At 39.5% G+C, this 18,616-nt stretch overlaps 1 protein-coding gene and 1 long non-coding RNA gene across 6 annotated transcripts in view; both read left to right on the top strand.

Annotated features, from left to right (window-relative positions):
* MACROD2 (mono-ADP ribosylhydrolase 2) overlaps positions 1-18,616 on the top strand; it is a 2,249,967-nt gene that overhangs the window by 1,788,575 nt on the left and 442,776 nt on the right. The window lies entirely within an intron of this gene.
* On the top strand, positions 12,958-16,650 carry LOC143684246 (uncharacterized). Of its 3 annotated transcripts, none has more exons than XR_013175935.1 (3): positions 12,958-13,812; positions 15,591-15,689; positions 16,477-16,650. It is a non-coding gene; the product is annotated as an uncharacterized LOC143684246 (long non-coding RNA). The 3 variants fall into 3 exon arrangements; XR_013175936.1 differs by lacking the exon at positions 12,958-13,812 and adding an exon at positions 13,890-13,936; XR_013175934.1 differs by lacking the exon at positions 12,958-13,812 and adding an exon at positions 14,303-14,614.

Raw genomic sequence — 18,616 nt, 5'->3', positions numbered from 1 at the left:
TTGTATTATATATATCATATCTGATTTTCCTTCTTTCTACACTTTACTCCATACCTCTCTCTTCTGTCTTTTCGTATCTGACTCTAGTGCTCCCTTTAGTATTTCTTGCAGAGCTGGTCTCTTGGTCACAAATTCTCTCAGTGACTTTTTGTCTATAAATGTTTTAATTTCTCCTTCATTTTTGAAGGACAATTTTGCTGGATATAGGAGTCTTGGTTGGCAGTTTTTCTCTTTTAGTAACTTAAATATATCATCCCACTGTCTTCTAGCTTCCATGGTTTCTGCTGAGAAATCTACACATAGTCTTATTGGGTTTCCCTTGTATGTGACAGATTGTTTTTCTCTTGCTGCTTTCAAGATCCTCTCTTTCTCTTTGACCTCTGACATTCTAACTAGTAAGTGTCTTGGAGAACGCCTATTTGGGTCTATTCTCTTTGGGGTGCGCTGCACTTCTTGGATCTGCAAATTTAGGTCTTTCATAAGAGTTGGGAAATTTTCAGTGATAATTTCTTCCATTAGTTTTTCTCCTCCTTTTCCCTTCTCTTCTCCTTCTGGGACACCCACAACACGTATATTTGTGCGCTTCATATTGTCATTCAGTTCCCTGATCCCCTGCTCAAGTTTTTCCATTCTTTTCCCTATAGTTTCTGTTTCTTTTTGGAATTCAGATGTTCCATCCTCCAGTTCACTAATTGTAGCTTCTGTCTCTTTAGATCTACCATTGTAGGTATCCATTGTTTTTTCCATTTTTTCTTCTTTGTCCTTCACTCCCATAAGTTCTGTGATTTGTTTTTTCAGATTTTCTATTTCTTCTTTTTGTTCAGCCCATGTCTTCTTCATGTCCTCCCTCAATTTATTGATTTGGTTTTTGAAGAGTTTTTCCATTTCTGTTCGTATATTCAGCATTAGTTGTCTCAGCTCCTGTATCTCATTTGAACTATTGGTTTGTTCCTTTGACTGGGCCATATCTTCAATTTTCCGAGCGTCATCCATTATTTTCTGCTGGTGTCTGGGCATTTGATCAGATTTCCCTGGGTGTGGGACCCGGCTGGTTGAAAGGTTTTTCTGTGAAATCTCTGGGCTCTGTTTTTCTTTTCCTGCCCAGTAGGTGGCGCTCGTGGCGCTCGTCTGTCTGCACGGCAGTCGGCCCGGGAAACCGCGCGTGGAGGGGGGGGGTCGCTGGCCGCCGCGGCTTGGAAGAGTGCCGGTCCTAATTGCCCAGCTGGCCCGAAACGCCAAGCGTGACGGGAGGGCCCCGCTATCCAACGTTCCCAGTCAGACCGGGGAGCCACGTGCGTGGAGGGGACCCCAGTCGCCAGCCGCCCTGGCCGGGAAAACGCGCGCCCCTCGGGTATCTCACCGCAGCAGATTCTCCCTGCCCGTTCAGCTGTTCCAGAATGGGGTATGCTGTCTTTTTGGTCTCTGTCGTGACTCCGGGAGCTGTTTCGTATTGTTTCTGTTTCTTTAGTTGCTTTTCTGGAGGAGGAACTAAGACCCGCGCGTCTTACTAAGCCGCCATCTTCTCCGGAACTTTATTCTGAAATTCTTGACAATAGTCAAGTCTTTTGCCAAAGTCAAATTAAAAAAGAAAAAAGGATATGTCTATTCAGTTCATTTTAAACACGTATTTACTGAGCACTACTCATCAGGAAGCCATGTGTTATACTCTTGTAATTAAGTGAAATAAGATCAGATAACCCTGCCCTTGAGGAGTTCATGGCTTAGTGGTGGTGGGAAGGAGGCTGAATTAGATAGAGAAATAAAGGCAATCCAATTATGATTCATTTGAATGCAAAGCATAATACATGCAAAGAAAAATAGGCCCAAAGTAAAAAAATGTACAGAAGTGAACAGTCCACAGAATATTTTTACAGAGGAATTTTCGAGATTTCAAATATCAAATGCTGTGTATTTTTTAAAGCTTAAGAGCCAGGAGTGGAATGTGGAACATGGGATGTAGGAAAGAACTTCATGGAGGGTTTTCTGTGTTGCAGTAATAATTTGGAATTTCTTGGGCATGGCCAGTATCTATGAATACGGTCAGTCCTACTAATGGTAATAGAACCAACACAAACAAGCAGTTGCTTGTCCATCTTTTCCCTACCTTTTCTCCCTCCCTTCTTTTTATCTCCTCATCCCCTTACCTACCTTGCTCCTTACCTACAGAGGGTCCTACCATGTTGCCTCTTATTTATAGATTTCAAAGATGAGAGTGACTCAACCACCAATATTACTTTTGATTTTCCATGTGGTTTCTGATTTCACAAATCACTGCAGATGAGCTGTTGCTTTTGAATCTTACTGTGGGACTTCATTAGTGTAGCACATGAGGAGTTACAAGTTCGTTCCTTGAACTAGAAAATTCTGCTTAGGAGTCCAAAGTGTAACCTTTATCTTTGATTCAGCTTTTATCTTCAAGGGGAAATATTAACAGAAAATAATGTTTCAGTTAATTCCTTATTAGTGAGATAGAGCTGGTTGATCCCTGACACAGATTTTTATTAGTCATTGTAGCAGCATCTCTGGACATTTTTAGAATTACTTTGAGAGTATTTACCATTTTGCTGTCATGATCTGGCTATGACAGGGTGGTGTTGCTATTAATAGTCAACACATTAGTGTAAAATTGAATAAGCTAATATCATAGGCCCATAATTTTCTGGGTTTATACAGATCTATTATGTACATTTAAAATTAGTATTTTAAATTAGTGTGTATTACTTATTACTTTTAACAGAAAAATGCAATTAGCTGTTTGCCTACATATGAATCATTTACAAATATTTACTCTGCAAATGGTTTTGCATGAATCTATTGTAAGAAGCATTTGATGAAGGAGAATTCAGTGATATTGTTCCTGTTCATTCACATTTTAAACTCAAAGGAATCACTTCATATGCTGAAAGTACTTTGGTTCCTCAATACCAAGCTCACACATCCTTTTTCTTTCTTCTTTCTCCAACATAAAAATCTATGTTTTTTCTTCTTCTGGTTGCCTATTGATGGATCATTTTCCAGGTCAATCAAAGAACAGAGAGAGCAGAGGCTAGGCAACAGATAAAATGACTTTGGTGGATTTTTTCATTCTTTGAACATTCAAAGAAGATAAAATATCACTTTGAATTATTTGTGGTTCTACTTTATCTGTGATCTACCCATTTGATATAATGTATTATTGAAGTAAAAAATTGGATGTCCATAAGGTGTATTTCCATATGCTTTTCATGAAGAACAGATGTAAGGCTGATTTCCTGTTTGAATTGTGATTTGAGTACACTGCAATTTAATTAGTCAGAAATATCTTTATTATTCATACAACTTCTTCTCTAGTCTAAACCATGTGTTTGCCTCAATTCTGAAAGTGAATCAACTCAGTGGATAAATTCTGTTGTTTGAACTAGGATGTTAACCAGCAAAGGTCATGCTTCTGATCCCATGTGGCTCAATTAGCATCTCGCAGAGAAAATCTCTGTACGCAGTTATAGGTTTTAGTACCCAAAACCGGAGTTACTTACCTTACAGGCATTAAAATTGCTCTAAACTTGGTGCCAAACCATCCCCAGGGCCATGATGTAGTCACAAGGTCATGTCCTTCTGAGAGTGGAGATGATAGAGGTCATAGCCATGAGTAATGTGGTGAAGTATGAGATGGATATTGTCAACTAGCCCTCAACATCCATTTCCATTGCTTTCCATGTGCCCTATTGTGTCACAGAGGCTTGAGGATTAAAAATCAGCTTTTTAGACTCCTTTGCTACTAGGATTCTGGTTGCAAATTATGTTCTCTGAATTAGATACACTTGAGCAAGATTTGAAAATCGAGATGAGGTAGAAGTCACCTTCTTTTTGCTATTTCTATCAATGAAGATGGCTCCAGAAATGAGTGTTCAGAGGCAGTTGCGGCTGTCAGACTCAGCCCCAACAGTGTCTCGAAGCAGCTGGGGTAGCAACAGCAGAAGCTTTCTGACTTCTAAGTGCAGCAGCTATAGTATTGTCAACTGTTCTTACCTGTCATGGGAACAAATTCCTGATCCACCATCCATCCCTCCTAGGTATTTTGCAGGTAACTAGTTTCCTACATTAAATCCCATTCTGTTTGAAATATTACTTTCCTATTGTCTGCAGTCAGGCTTGACTGATACAAAACTAGTAATAACCAGAGAAATCAAAAGAGTTATAGTTTATTGAATATCTAGCAATGCCAGACAAATTGAGTCTCTGTAAGAATGTATAAGTTGTACAGGGTCACAAAGATAGTAAATGGCAGAACCAGTATTTGAATTTGGGACATCTGTCTGCAAAACTAGCATACATAGGACAGAAACTTTACTATGTCTGTTTCTTTACAAAAGTGGAAAACTTCTGAGAGCTGGAGCAATCTACAAATCCTAAATATAAGGCCTATAACACTTTCACTGACTTAAAATAATATAAAATACATGATTAGTGAACCAGAATATGTATATTCTATGTATAAGTGTGTGTGTGTATGTATATATGTCTCTATATATGTACAGTCCTCATTATTGACTGTTATCTATTTAGAAATTTTCCTGCTTGTTAAATTTATTTGTAACTCCCAGATCAATTCTTGTGGCACTTTAGTGGTATTTCATGGACATGTGCAGAGTAGCCAAAACTTTGAGTGCCCAATACTCACTAAAGTCAAATAAGACAATACTCCGCTTTCCTGCTTTAGTTCCATACTGTAAATAAGTATTCTTTTCAAGGTATATTTAGTGTATTTTTTTCCTTAAAATGTGCTTTTTTTTTTGTTGTTGATGATTTCATTGTAAAACAGCCTACAAGCTTAGTGCTGAAATGCTGTCAAGAACTCTAGTGTTCTAAACCTAAGAAGACTGTGATGTGCCTCATGGAGAAAATGCATGTATTAGATAAGCTTCATCAAGACATAAGTTATAATGCTCTTGGCTGCAAATTCAATGTTAATGAATGGAAATATATATTAAACACACGAAACAGGGTAATGTATTGATTGGGCAACAAAAATGTTATGACTACAGGCTTACAAGAACCTAACACTGAATTTCCCCAAGGAGTAGGGGCTTGATAGTCCCGAAATCAGTGTTTGCAATGGCATTATAGGCCACAACTACCACAATAATGAGAATCAACTGTATACGTGGATATATACAGCATGGAAGTAAGTCTACATTAACCTTGACATATGTAAGGTATAGATTCAAATCATAAGAAGAGAAATGTAATTGCTAGTCTATCCCTTTCATTCATTATTTTGTGTATTTGTTACCATGACACTTGGGGTGGGGGGGGGGCAGTGTCTTAATAGGTTAGGTAGAAATTTTAGGTCCCCATGATGTCATTTGTTGGTATTTCACATAACTTTTATGTTTCTAAATCATTCAGAGGCCGAAATAGTCTCTGAAAGGACAAAGTATTTCATTTAACTTGATCATTCAGCGTTTTTCTGGCCAAATTTAAAATAAAAGTCAAGACAGTAGGAGAGCAATAGGTCAGGAAGTACTCTGCTCTTCCCATTGTCAGTGAAGACTGGTGGACAGCAGGTGCCCGGCTGAGAGCGTTGCCTTCTATAGAAGCAGGTGGGACTGCAAGCAGCCAGCAGGAAGACTTACAATGGGTCACTGATGTGCAGGTGAAAGGCCTGGTGGTTTTGCCTTCAGAGACGTTGCAGACCAAACAGGAAGAAATGGGCTGTCACATGGAAGTGAGGGTAAGCTTAGAACTAAAATCAATGAGGGGAAGCTACAGGGAGATAAGAGATTTTAGTTCTTTGGAGAGAATATAAGTTTCTCAAACTACCCAACTGAAAATGGTCAGGCAGGTGCTGTACTACTGCAGAATAAGGGTGTAATTCAGGTTCATAGTGTTGGTGAACAGTGAAGGATGGAAGGGAGCCCATGGAGCTCAGGTTAGATTAGGGTGTGGTGCCTTGCTGTGTCCTCTGTCCCTAAATGGTGAGTGAAGGATTTGGGAGCCACAGTTCTGGGCTGCTACTCTGTCATCCCCTCTCATGACTGTCAGATGCACATGAGTTGAATTTCAACCTCACAAATCAGTCAGGAATATCATTAATATTCTTGTGCCTTAAACCAGAAAATGTGGTTGTTTCTGAGTTTGCCTAATAAGTAGTTGAAGTTTATGTAAAGTCTTGGCTTAGTTTGGCTGTTTCCCTGTTGAATATGTGATGTCCCAATTTAATTAAAGACAATGCAGGGGACTATTACACTCCTTTATAGAGAGAAAATAATGGAAAGAAATATATATATATACACACACACACATATGTATACAAATATATGTGCATATGTATGAAGTCTGTGTCAATGGAGTGAAAGCACGTTCTTTAACTAAGCTCTCTTGGAACCAGCTAAGCATTCTTCCATGCCACCTGGCTATGAGACAAACATGAGGAATTTAGCTCTGACATGAAGAAAAATGTGGGTCTTAGGGGAATGGAACTGAATTCCACAGGGAAACGTGGCAACTTCAGGCTTCATTACTTTCCTCCCTCCTGCCAAATCCCCACAGGTTTCTGTTCTTTCCAGGAGAGAGAGAAATAAAAATATCTTTACAAACATGGAAACCAGGTTTTTCCTTTGTTTTCTAGAACAGTGCACCACTCATTCAACTGTACTAAAAAGTGTGAGAGGGCTTGGAATGAGAAAGAAAAGAGTACTTTAAAGAGCTGAAAATATTCACAGAAGGTCAGAGTTATAGGCCATGATTTCTGAATGCGTCAGAAAAGAATTCCAGGTCATTAGCCCAGGCCAGCAGCAGCTGCAGTGGTGGCAGCGTGGTTTAGTCACTCTGAGCTTGGCTCCGTCTTTGGTTTTGGGTATTGACGTATCCAGGGGACCTCAGGATTCCTCTTTGGACAAACACTGATTACAAACAATAACAAGGAGGGCACAGCACTGTTGAATTCACGTGATAGTAGGGTATTACAACATCAGAATTCTACTTATGAGCTGATAATTATGTATAAAAAAGAGTACAGATGTGCTGATTGGGGTAAAGGGGCAGATGGTTGACTTCTCGTGGTTCACGTGTTGGTAAAGAGCATATGAAGGATGGACAGTGAGAAGGTCTTTTTGGATGATGATTTGGAACTCTCAGCTCTGGAAAAGATCGGGTTTGAACATTCTGAGTTTGGCAGGGTGTGAGTGGGACAGCTGGGAGGCAGTCTCGGTGGTTTGGGTACGTTGTTTTGTTTCCTGAATGGCCTCAGATAAATGCTTTCTGGAAGGCGTCCGTTAAAGACATTCAGAATTTAAGAGAGATGTCAGGGGCAAGGCTTGGGGCTTATCTCTGGTTGCATTATAGATGAATCCCGGGCTCAGTGGCAGGAACATTGCTACAAACGCCGTTCCTGAGAAGGCTCAACTTCAAAGGAAATCGCACACGGCAGAGGGGGCGGCATGGTGTGGAATGAATAATGAAAAATACAATAAGGACCAAATCTGATAGGGATTTGTATTATATGCAAGTAAAGTATTTCTGAGGAAAATGAGATGGCAGGGAAGGTTTGGGACAGAATGAAGAATTCATAAGCAGAGCTGCTTACTACTTGCTTCACTAAATCCTAGAAAATTCCAGGGCTCTATGAAAAGGCATTTAGCTGAGAGGGTAGAAGGAGAACGCAATTCCATAGTCTTTTCTCTGATATTTGAGGTCACCTGTGCCTGGCAACTGCCCAGTGGTTCCCATTTCCTGCTGTTCCCACCCTATGCCCCAGGTTAGAAAAACTCTGACCTTGGTGTCATCTGCAAAGAAGACAACAAAGAAGCTACGAGTGACTCACATGAAGCACAGTGCTTTCATGGGCATGTATTCCCCATTCACAGCTGACCTGCCAGAACCAGGTTTTGGGTTTCTCTCTAGCCTTTGTTCCCCTTCTCTTACAGTGAGCCTACTAGCCGGTACCCTTTCAGCCTTGTTTGTCCTTTGGGACCTCAAAGCCTTTTTCCGACAATCACCACAGTGTTAGAGAGATAGTGAGAGGGAGAGATGAGAGACTGATACAAGCACAACGAGAGACAAACGACAAGGGAGTGAGACCGTGAGGGTGAGTTACAGAGGAGGGGGGCGGTGATGAGACAATGAGACTCATGCTCAGGAGGAGGGGGCCAGAGCTGGGAGAAGGAGAAAGTCGGATGTGTGGCCAGAAGTGATGCTTAGCTGGCTGGCTTCTCTGCTCCTTGGAGAAGGGCTAGCGTTGTCTCCTGCCCAAGGCCGCACAGTAAATCCAGAGGTTCCCAGCTCCAACAATTCACCCACCAGTGCAATGCCCAGGCAGAGAGGTCAAGTGGCCTTTTTGGTTTTGGTGATGCCTCAGTCTTTCTCACAGTTTCTTTGAGAGACCCTCAAATTAATCTTGAAGGACAGATATAATGCTATGTTCAAAACTTCCCTTTCCAGTAAATCCTATTGTCTTTCTATGGGGCTTGGGAGCCTCCATTCTTTCCCTGTGGCATGATTCTCTCCCAGGAGGCTGCTAAGTTTCTCATAGAAACAGACCCTGGTGAGCTGCCCTCTTAGTCCTCTAGCCTTGCCTGAGATGGACAAGGAATAGCCCCTGCTTCTGGAATGCCGCTCCACATCCTACCACCCAGCTTCACTTACTGGGAAGTTGTCCTTTGGATTTGTTAAGTCACATTTCAAACAGCTCTGGTTGCTGTCTTGGCCCTCTCATACACATTGATGTTTATTTTACAAAGAAGCAATTGAGCCAGAGCAGGTATATTGAAAGCTGAAGAATTTATTGGAGATGCTATTGTGGGAACTTATGGAGGCTCCTTCCCCATTTTATTAGAGAATTCTATTACTCTGGTTACTAGCAAGCTCCCTTGACCACTATGCCTAGCCTTGCCTCATCCTTGTTTTTCTCTTGTCGTTTCCTTCTCATTTATCCAGCTGCTTCTCCCATATTTCCCCTCTCACATTTAAGTACTTAGTACTCAGGCATTGGTGTGAGGCAGAGCACAGCACGATTTGTAAGCATTAAAAACTATAGCTGCAGCAAAGTCTGCTAAAAAATTAAAGCCCTCTGAAGAAATGAATTGCACATATTACTGGAACTTCCATTGCTTCTGTGGAAAGCATGCCTTGCTGTATTTCTGGAGATTTTATGGTCTAAACTAGCATTGTGTGTCTTTCATCATCACCCAAAGAGACAAGCTTTTCTACCCTCCATGATATGAGGTATATAATGTAAGAAGTGCCTCATTATTAATGAGAAAGATATTCAGACAAGTATAAAAACAATGGCAGTGTGAACTTTGGTGGGTTGTCCTTTACCTTCTGAGAGTTAAGACCCTCATGTCTTGTCTCTTCCCAAGAGGCATATATATTTTAAAGTCAATTCACATGAGTAAATTATCAGCCTGGATGGAAGAAAAGGTATGCATTATTTAGTTTTAATATATTGTCAAAGATATTTATTTTGTGTTCTGGCCAGAAACATCCCCAGTCATTGCCAAAGGGAACTGCTTATATGTATCTTTCCCTTGCTTAAATTTTTTAAGGAATTTTTTTTTCAGACCAGTGTAAACCATGAAAAAGTAGGACTCACTCTAGTGGTTGAAAAAAAATATTTTTCAAAGTCTTATTCCTTTTTTTGAGTGGCCTGGAAGCAGCTTTGCTACGGTGTCTTTGGAGGATAAGCCCTAAGAATCTCTTAAGAGGCAACTTTTCCTTCTCTCTGCTCGGTCTTTGTAAAAGATAAGAAAGAGGAGAATAAAGAAAGGCATATTCCCCCGAGCTTACAGAGATTCCATATCTGGTGATCCTGCAAGCCAAAATAAATAAATAAATAATAATAATAGTGGAAAATTTTAGATCATTTTAGCTTATTTCTAGACAACCGGGGGAACAATGGCAATAGCTTAGCTTTTTCCCCTCATTTATTTCAGAAAGGACAGATAGTATCAGAGAAAAACAATCCATACAAGAATCCCTGAACAAACAATTACAAGCATCATAAAGCAAGCAGGTCTGGAATCGATCCCAGTAACCGTTTCCCATTCTCACTTTTCACTAACTTTGTCTATTAGTTGGTTTGCAGATTCAGCCTTCTGTGAGTGTTCTTAATGGTACAATATCAATTTCCTCAGGTAAGGAAAGGCTGTGCCTGTTTTCCTTTCAATAAAGCAAAATATCACATCAAGTTGTTTTTCTCTCTGATCTGTAGGTGGAATAAAATAGGGAGGTAGGGGAGGAGAGAATTGTGTGCCTGTCTCTCTTTTTTCCAGTCTCTCTTTCTCACATGTATACATACATATGAAAAAAAAAACCAAATAAAAGGTAGAAAAACAAAAATAACCCTCTACCTGTCAGATCATTTCCTACCAGCTACTATTGGGATCTTCAAAATTTCCATCTTTTTCTTTGCTTGTGTGTGTTTGGGTAGTGGGGTGGGGGGGGATTTTAAGGCTGGGGGAGGTGGGATGTGACTACAATTGCTCTATTCAGCCTCCATTTTCTTCTCCATGGCACATTGTATCCCTACTACCACCAAAACACACACACACACACACACACACACACACACACAGGTGATACTCTGTTTTGACTCATGGGATGGGGCATTACTTGCTTTCCAGCCCACTGCCTCAGAAATTCATGAACAACTGTAGTTTGAAACATATGACTCTTCTTTATAGGATCTACTCATGCATGGACCTATATGAACACTTTACCACCAGTTTGATGTCATCTTGGAATATTTATCTACTTGGCTTTACCTCTAGAAGAAGGTTCTCGACATTGAGAGAAATAAGAGCAGCCCTGGGTCATGCTGCATGATCATACTAATCATGGATTTGGGGATGATCTAGATTTTACAGTTCCTATTCATGTAATGTGTATTTATGGATACTTCTTCTACAGTTGTTTAAGGTCCTGTGTGATCCAGCCTATGGCCACCTCTAACCTCTTCATCTCCCCTCAACCTTGTTCTTTATGCTGCCATCAGGAAAGCACATTTGATCCCGGGCTAACTGTCTTCCTGCCCTTATACCTGGATTGGGTGCCTTCAAAATCCATATCTGATTCATGTCTTACCATTACAATGTCGGTTGAAATGTCATTTCCTCAAAAAGAGCATGTTTGGCCACTGGAAAGTATCCTCCCCCGTTCTCCTACTTTCTACCCCATTATCCTGCCTAAGGTTCTTTGAGATATCATTCTATGAAGGTATCAGATGAATTGATTTCTTTGGTGTTTGTCATGTGTCTTCTCTTGAACATGATCTCTTGGTGGCTTAGATCTGGTAATCTTATTCACCACTGTATTGCCATTACTAAGGAGAAGGTGTGGAACAGGTAGGTATGATAAATAGTGAGTTAGTGAACTATTCATGTGTGAAACTAGATGGCTTAGGTACTTGAGTTAACCTGTTAAATCACCATAAAACCTTATTGTATTGGTACCCTTATTATATTAACTAGGAAATAGGTTTGGCTGTGTGTGACAGAGAATCTCAACAGTGGAGGTCTTAAAGAAGCTAGAAGTTTATGTTTCATGTAAAAGAATTTCAGAATTTGTATGGGAGTTCTAAATGTCATCTGCTCTGCCATCCTCATGGTCCAAGATGGCTTCTGAGGGTCCAGACATCACATCTGGTTCCAGGAAAGAGAATAGAGAAAGTAATAAAGAAGGAGATACCTCTCTCTCTTTAAGAAACCTTCCTGGTAGTCCTCACAACACTTTGGATCATACCCATTGGCTAAAACTTGGACACATACCACTTATAAAAAGGGGTGGAAAAGTAATCTAGGGCTACAATGTGCTTACCTAAAACAAAAATGGGGTGTTGTTCCTAAGGAATAAAGGATCTAGCCCTCTATGCTGCATCCCCATTGAATCTCACAGAATGTTACCCTCCCAAAGTCACAAAGTTAACACATTACAGAGCTGAGATGGAAACCCAAGTCTCATGCCATTATACTTCCCTCAAAAGCACTTAAACCTCCCACATATACCAGTAATAAGTGCTCTCCACGTCCCTCTAGAGGGATCCTAAGCAGACTGTGAAGTTGTCATTCTTCTTTTTATATTTTCAGAATCCCAGGAGAAAACTAGTACATGTCAGGAAGATTTCCATGGGACCTGCATTCACCCTCACCCTCTTCACTTGCACTCAATAGCTGTCATTCTCTTTTTTTGCATAAACGTTTCCTTCTCTTAACAACACTATTGATGATATTATTTGTTGAGAACTGAATTTTATTCACTATGTGATCTGAGCATTTTATTTTTATAAAATTAACCCTTTCCATTCTCACAACGAACCATGTAAGTTTATCGTATTGAACCCATTTGAGGATAAGGTAATCAGGCTTAGAGAGGCTAAATAATTTGTCCTCATGCACCCAGAATTTGACTCTAAAGTTCATGCTTATAACAACCCTTCTCCAATTCAAGACCCATCTAACCTTTGATGCTTTCATCTCCTCTTTTTCCAACATAGTAATGTTTAAATACATTTTGGCTATTCAAAGCGAGTGATATTCTTTTTTTTAGTTTGAGGGAGATTTGTGCCTTAGTTTTGTTGTTTCCCATGCCTGAGACTTGACAGCTTATGTACATTTGTCTAGAAGTCAAAAAAGGCACTGATCTCGCCAGAGCTCTAATTTCCCTATCCTACCATGTCCTAGTCGTATTTGAGTAAAGAATAAGGAAGGCAAGAGGGAAGCAGATGAACAAAGCCAGAGGAACCCTTGAATTTCTACTAAGAACACATTCTGGATACCCACTTCAGGTGAGGCTGTTGCAGCCTTGTTTGCCAAGGATTTGACTCTGGCCATATACATGGTGTGCCTGAACCACAGAGCAGCTGCCTCACTAGAAGAGTAGATGGTTGTCTTGTGATAGTGTGAAGTTACAGTCAGCGACCAGGAGGCAAAGGGTTACCCCGCAATAGAGTCCCAAGCCTCTTAACCACTGTGGGGATGGATGTGGAATTTTTCTGTTGCTTCTGAGTTTTACTCACTGTTTAGACATTGTGTCATCACAATGTATTCTGCCATGTCATTTTTCTCCAATTATCTCAGTATTTCCAGGTATTCTGGAGTGGGCAGATATAAGTTGAAGAAGTTCCAAATAAACGAATTGAGGAGTTTTCTCTGCATAATTAGCCATTTTCTCTGAAAACTCAGGAGTGTTAGTTGCCTCAACTTGCATGTAAACACTCCACTCTGAGATGTTTTAAAACAGAACAAAAGATCTGGCAAAAGGAAAATGAATATTATGGAAACTCTCTCTTTTGGAAAATGGTTTTATCAGGAGTGAAATAGCTGGGAAGAAATCTCATGAATTCGCCAAGAAAATGCTCCTCAAAAGTTAAGCCCTGCTCTGTTAGATTATGATAAGTAAGCTGGAACTAATAAGACAAACCACGTAAATATATGATAGATAGTGTTGAGGACAGGTTAAATGCATGGTTAGGCCTTTATTTTTAAGAAACATGTATTTAACGCATTGTACTAGCTCCTTCAGCTTTGTTACACTCCATTGGATCAAGAGGTAACATAGCAGGCAAGCTAATTTTGAAATCATACAAGCTGTATAAAGGTAGACACAGCTTTCAGAAATGTTATTTGCTGTGTACAAACTCATATTAGGCAAATTACAAAATAATGTTTGGTAAACTCATGTCTAGTGCACAATTTTTTTAATGTCATGAGGTATATACTACCTCAACTCCCCCTCCTCAGTATTTCTTGTGTGATTTTCCCTGGACCACTTCACAGATCTTGAATTCCTAGGATTGTATGATTATTCACTTATTCCTCACAGCACACACCTGAGGTAGGTCAGAGATAAATGCAGCATTATTATTTATTAACTCATAACAAATATGCAGGAGTATCATTAATGCATCTATTCTCAGGACAATGAGATCACCTTGGCACAAGAGGAGATAAATGCTCTGGTAAAATCCAAGACTCACCCACCCCTTCCTGAATTCCTCTCTATCATAAATAGCAAGGGGGCAGATTTAATATTTATTCTAGAGAATAGCTAACATTTATTATGGTCTTACTCCAAACTGAAAAATCTTCAGCTATTAGGTCCTTTATTTTCTCAAAACAGTCCTTTAAGTCAGGCACTTTTATCTGACTCCTGTTTTACAAATGAGGAAACTAAGGCTCAGAGAAATTAAGACACCTGCCACAGATTGCATAGCAAGTAAATGATAGAGCCAACTTCAGAACCTGGGTGGTCTGTCTCCAAAACATACATTGTGTCTCTTTTTGTGACACCATTCATTCATTCATTCGTTTTCTTCCCAGTAACATTTAGTCAGTGTCTATATTCTGCCAAATGCTGTCCTAGGCACTGATGATACACAGACTAAATGATCACTCCTTGTGATCAAGGAACTCCCAGGCCATGGAAACGAGACACAGAACAGTTGATGAGAATACAGCATAGAAAAGCGAAGTGGCACAAGTGCTATGGAAGCTTAGAGAAGTTCTCCTTTCCCCACTTAGGGAAGGAATTGTCACAACCATTTATGGAATAGAGGTTGGCTGAGTAGACTCTAAATGGTTAAACAGGAATTTCCCAGGAACAATGCCAACAAGGGGAGGCAATAGCTTCAGCAAAGGTATGAAGCAAAAAATGGCATGTGTGGGGAGCTGCAAAAAGTTTGATTTGTATTATAGCATAAATATGAGACAAGAGGTGATTGAAGTAAGTTACTGGAACATATGCTATAGTGAGAAGTCAGCAGTCTACAAATTAAAGTACACAAAATAATTCCTTGTGGTAAAAGAAGTAAATATTAATTTTAATATTGATTTTTAATATCACATTTGTTTCAATGTTTTATAATACTTTGTAATATACATATCATAATACAGTGATACAGATACATAATTTGTGTACATGCTATAATTCCTTTACTGTTAGGGATCAGTATTGATAACATTTGGAGGTCATGGCTGTAAAAATTAAGGGACGATGGATGTTTTGGCACATGCATATTTCTATAGGTTGCTCTTGAGGCACTGTGAAGGATAATAGCAGAAATGTGAGACTCAGGGAGTAGGGTACGTTGAGGAGACAGCTGACACCAGAGAAGTTAAAGTTGATGAAGACATAAACTGAGGCATAGGAACAAAGAGGAGGGAATGGATTAAAATAATGTGTTGATGGTTGAATCAACAAGGCTTGGCGATGGATTGACCATGATATTTAACAGGCACCATTTCACTCTACTCCATGTTCAGCCACCTGCCTCCTTGCTATTGCTAAAATATGACCAGTACAGAACTCCACAGAACCTTGGGCTTCCTTGAGTTTTTCCTGACATACTTTCCTCTCACCCCTACCTCTGCCTGACTGGCTTCCTTATTTCCTTCTCATTTCTGGGCCAATATCCTATCAAGGCCTTTCTTGACCATCCTATATATACAATTCCATTCATAATACCCCCTGTTATGTAGTGTTCCCTATCAATCTTAATTACCTCTATAGCATTAATTAACACCTGTCAAACTCTGTATTCACTTCTTTCTTTGCTTAATAGCATGATGTGGGCATCTTTGCCACTTTTGTGCTTTGTTGTCTCTTTCATGCAGTGGTAGCTGGCATATAAAGGGTGCTCTGAAAATGTTGATTAAAGGAGTGAGCAGATACAGAAATGAATGAAAGATTGAATCTTCAAACCTGATCCCTTGGTAAGCTCATTAGATAGATAGCATTTTTCCATCAGGAGATGAGAAAGAGAGATGTTAAAGAGATTAGGAGTTTTACTAAGGTTATCATATCTGTTATAACTCTTTACATAGACAATTAAAAGAAAACCTAGCTCAAAGTAGATTATGTAATAGAGGAAATTTACTGACAGTCAGGTAACTGAACAGTTCAGAGGTTGAGCAGGTTAAATGTCTGAATGTTTGGTTCAAACATTAAAGATAAAACATTGATATTTTCAATGGAATATATTAAATATATTTTGTTAAGTATATTTATTAACTGTTTAAGTGAATATGTTTAAAATTATATAAAGATCATAAAAGCAAGCATTGCAAAGCAATATGTTGCCTCACATTCTAGTTTCTCTGTTTCTTTGATGTGACAGTAGATGAAGGAGATTTAGATCTAGGCAAAGATTTGCTGCTTATGATTTGTGCAAAGGAATTAAGCAAGGAAAGAGTGGGAGATCCATTTGGGCTCAGTGATGCAGACCTTAATGGAATACAATAAACTCTCTTGAGAAAAAAAATGGTCAAGAGAAAGCTGAACACCAGCCTTCCTCTCCTCTTAATAAAGGACAGTGTACAGTAAGTTGGAGCAACATTTCTGTGGAGCAGAACACGTCTGTCTGCATTTTGGTCTCTGACAAAAATTACACTTACGCTGTTTCCCATTAACTGACTTCTCCATTTTCAGCATGACCACACCCTATCTTTGTCAGTTTTATAACCCTTCCGATGTTTTCTTTACTTGTACTCTTTCACTTAGAATCCAAATTCACAGTCAACCAGCAGATCCAAGGCGCTTCCAATCGGGGCTAAAGATTCTTTTCATGAGATGCACCTGAAAATGACCATCTTTGTTCCAGTTGTGCAGCTTATAAATGCATGCTTTGCTGTTTTTCTGTTTCCACTCACTTTTACAGAATAAAGGCAAAATTAAATTCCATATTTAAATTGTTTTCTTTGGCTCTTTGTTGGTTAAGATCAATGATACTGTGGATCAGCAGGTAGCATTGACATTTAATAGCTCCAAAAGTATTCTTTTGTTGTTGTTGTTCAGTGAAATTAAAGGTAATTTATCATGAAAAAGGTAAGATAGGGAAAGCAAGATAGAGTGCAGGGAATCTGCAGAACCTCATGCTCACTGTCAACTTTGTTTTCCCAAAGCTCTAATCTATGGACCTTGTCGGCATCTTGAGCACCCCACAACAGTAATCCCCATATCTTGAGGAACTGGGACATTCTGTCCTATTTATTTGCTTTGGGAACACCCTCACTTTTCTTTTACAGGATTCCATTCATTACCTTTTGAAACTGAAGTGAATGAGAATTGTTTGCCTGGAGCATATCTTTTGAGAATATGGACATTTGAAAATGGCCTGCCCCATGGTTTGTTTCTGAGGCCACAGCTGGGAAATCACAACTTCTCAGGCAAACCATGTTTCTTCACTGTTGGCTGCAAAGGTCATCATTATGCCAGATCTGCCCATGTAATGGTTGGTGCTTGTGCCAAAGAATTCAGAAACCCAAATCCAATTTAATTCTGACTCAGAAAAGCAATAAGTGTCTAAATTGGATTTCTGTGGAGTTCATTCTTATTAGGCTCAGCATGCAAACTGCTTTATAGACATTTATTATTTAATTATTTCTAACAAAGGATCCTATAGACACCACCATCTCTAATTAATTGGGAATGAGAGCAGAAGGGGTCTTGATGCTAGCCAATGTAGACTCTGTGACCCAGAACTGGCACAAGGAGAGATATCAGGTTTGTACCAATACCAGGGACATCGGCACAAAGTTTGCTTCATTAATTTCAGCTTTGTGGTTTTATGCTTTTACTTCAGACTTTCAGATACATTGGTCAGACTTACCTTTCTGATATACAATGTTTAGTAGGGCTAATGTGATACAAAGAGAGGTGCCTTGGGACAACCCATCCAGTGGCCTTATTTCCAAAGCAATTATCCCTTACATCATGTCTTCCCTGTTTCAACTCCCAACACTCCCAAGGCTTCTTCCCAAAAACCCCCAAAAGTGTCCTTTCTCACCCTGTACTCCACCTCCACTTGACCCCTTGTCCTCTCCCAACATTCTTGACCTTTGTCTTCATTCCTATTGGGGGCACTGATGAAAAGATAATCTTACGTAATTGGTTATGCTAGTTGGTTTTTGGGTCTTAATTACTTTGTTGTCAAGCCTGAACACAAGGTAGTGGCTGTAATGGTAGAAATGGCAACCCCATGGAGACAAATATGAAGGATATTTGAAGTAGGACCTGTTGCATGGCTATGAAAGGTCTGCCCTGCTTCCCTGTTTCATAAATTGACTCATAATTTGGCGTATAGTATTTAACAAATCACCCATTTTGATTTCTAGACATTTCTATCAGACAAGCAATTATGTGCTAGTCATGGTTGCAAGTTCCATGCTGATTTACTTAAAAGTCTTGTCTTAACAATGCTGTTGTTTGGTAGAACCGTTATAGTCACAAAGTATGTCTCTCACAAACTTGTATAAATCATAAATTTGAAAGTTTGGAAATGTAAGTATTAGTTCTGGCTTTTCTTGGTTCATATTCCAACAAGAATCATGTATTTAGCATCTACGTGTTCATATCACAGGTTAACTATCTTCCACCTATATTTTCTTGCTTGGTTAATGATCATTTTTTCATGCAAAAACCAGATCATTTACTTTGCCACTGTCAGTGATGTAGAAGACATCAGAGAATAAAGAAGCTTTGCTGAGAAGTGACTGTTAGGTGGATGACTTGGTTCATTTCTTAGCTGGGAGGCTTATTACCACATCTACCTCACAGTGAATCCTATTCACATTTGGGCATTTCCAAAACTACACCTTATGTCATTATGGGCTTTCAGGTTGATAATCAAGATGGGAACCCA

This window comes from Tamandua tetradactyla, chromosome 1 (genome assembly GCF_023851605.1).
Source record: "Tamandua tetradactyla isolate mTamTet1 chromosome 1, mTamTet1.pri, whole genome shotgun sequence".
NCBI lineage: Eukaryota > Metazoa > Chordata > Mammalia > Pilosa > Myrmecophagidae > Tamandua > Tamandua tetradactyla.
This window is presented reverse-complemented; position numbering and strand designations above follow the sequence as displayed.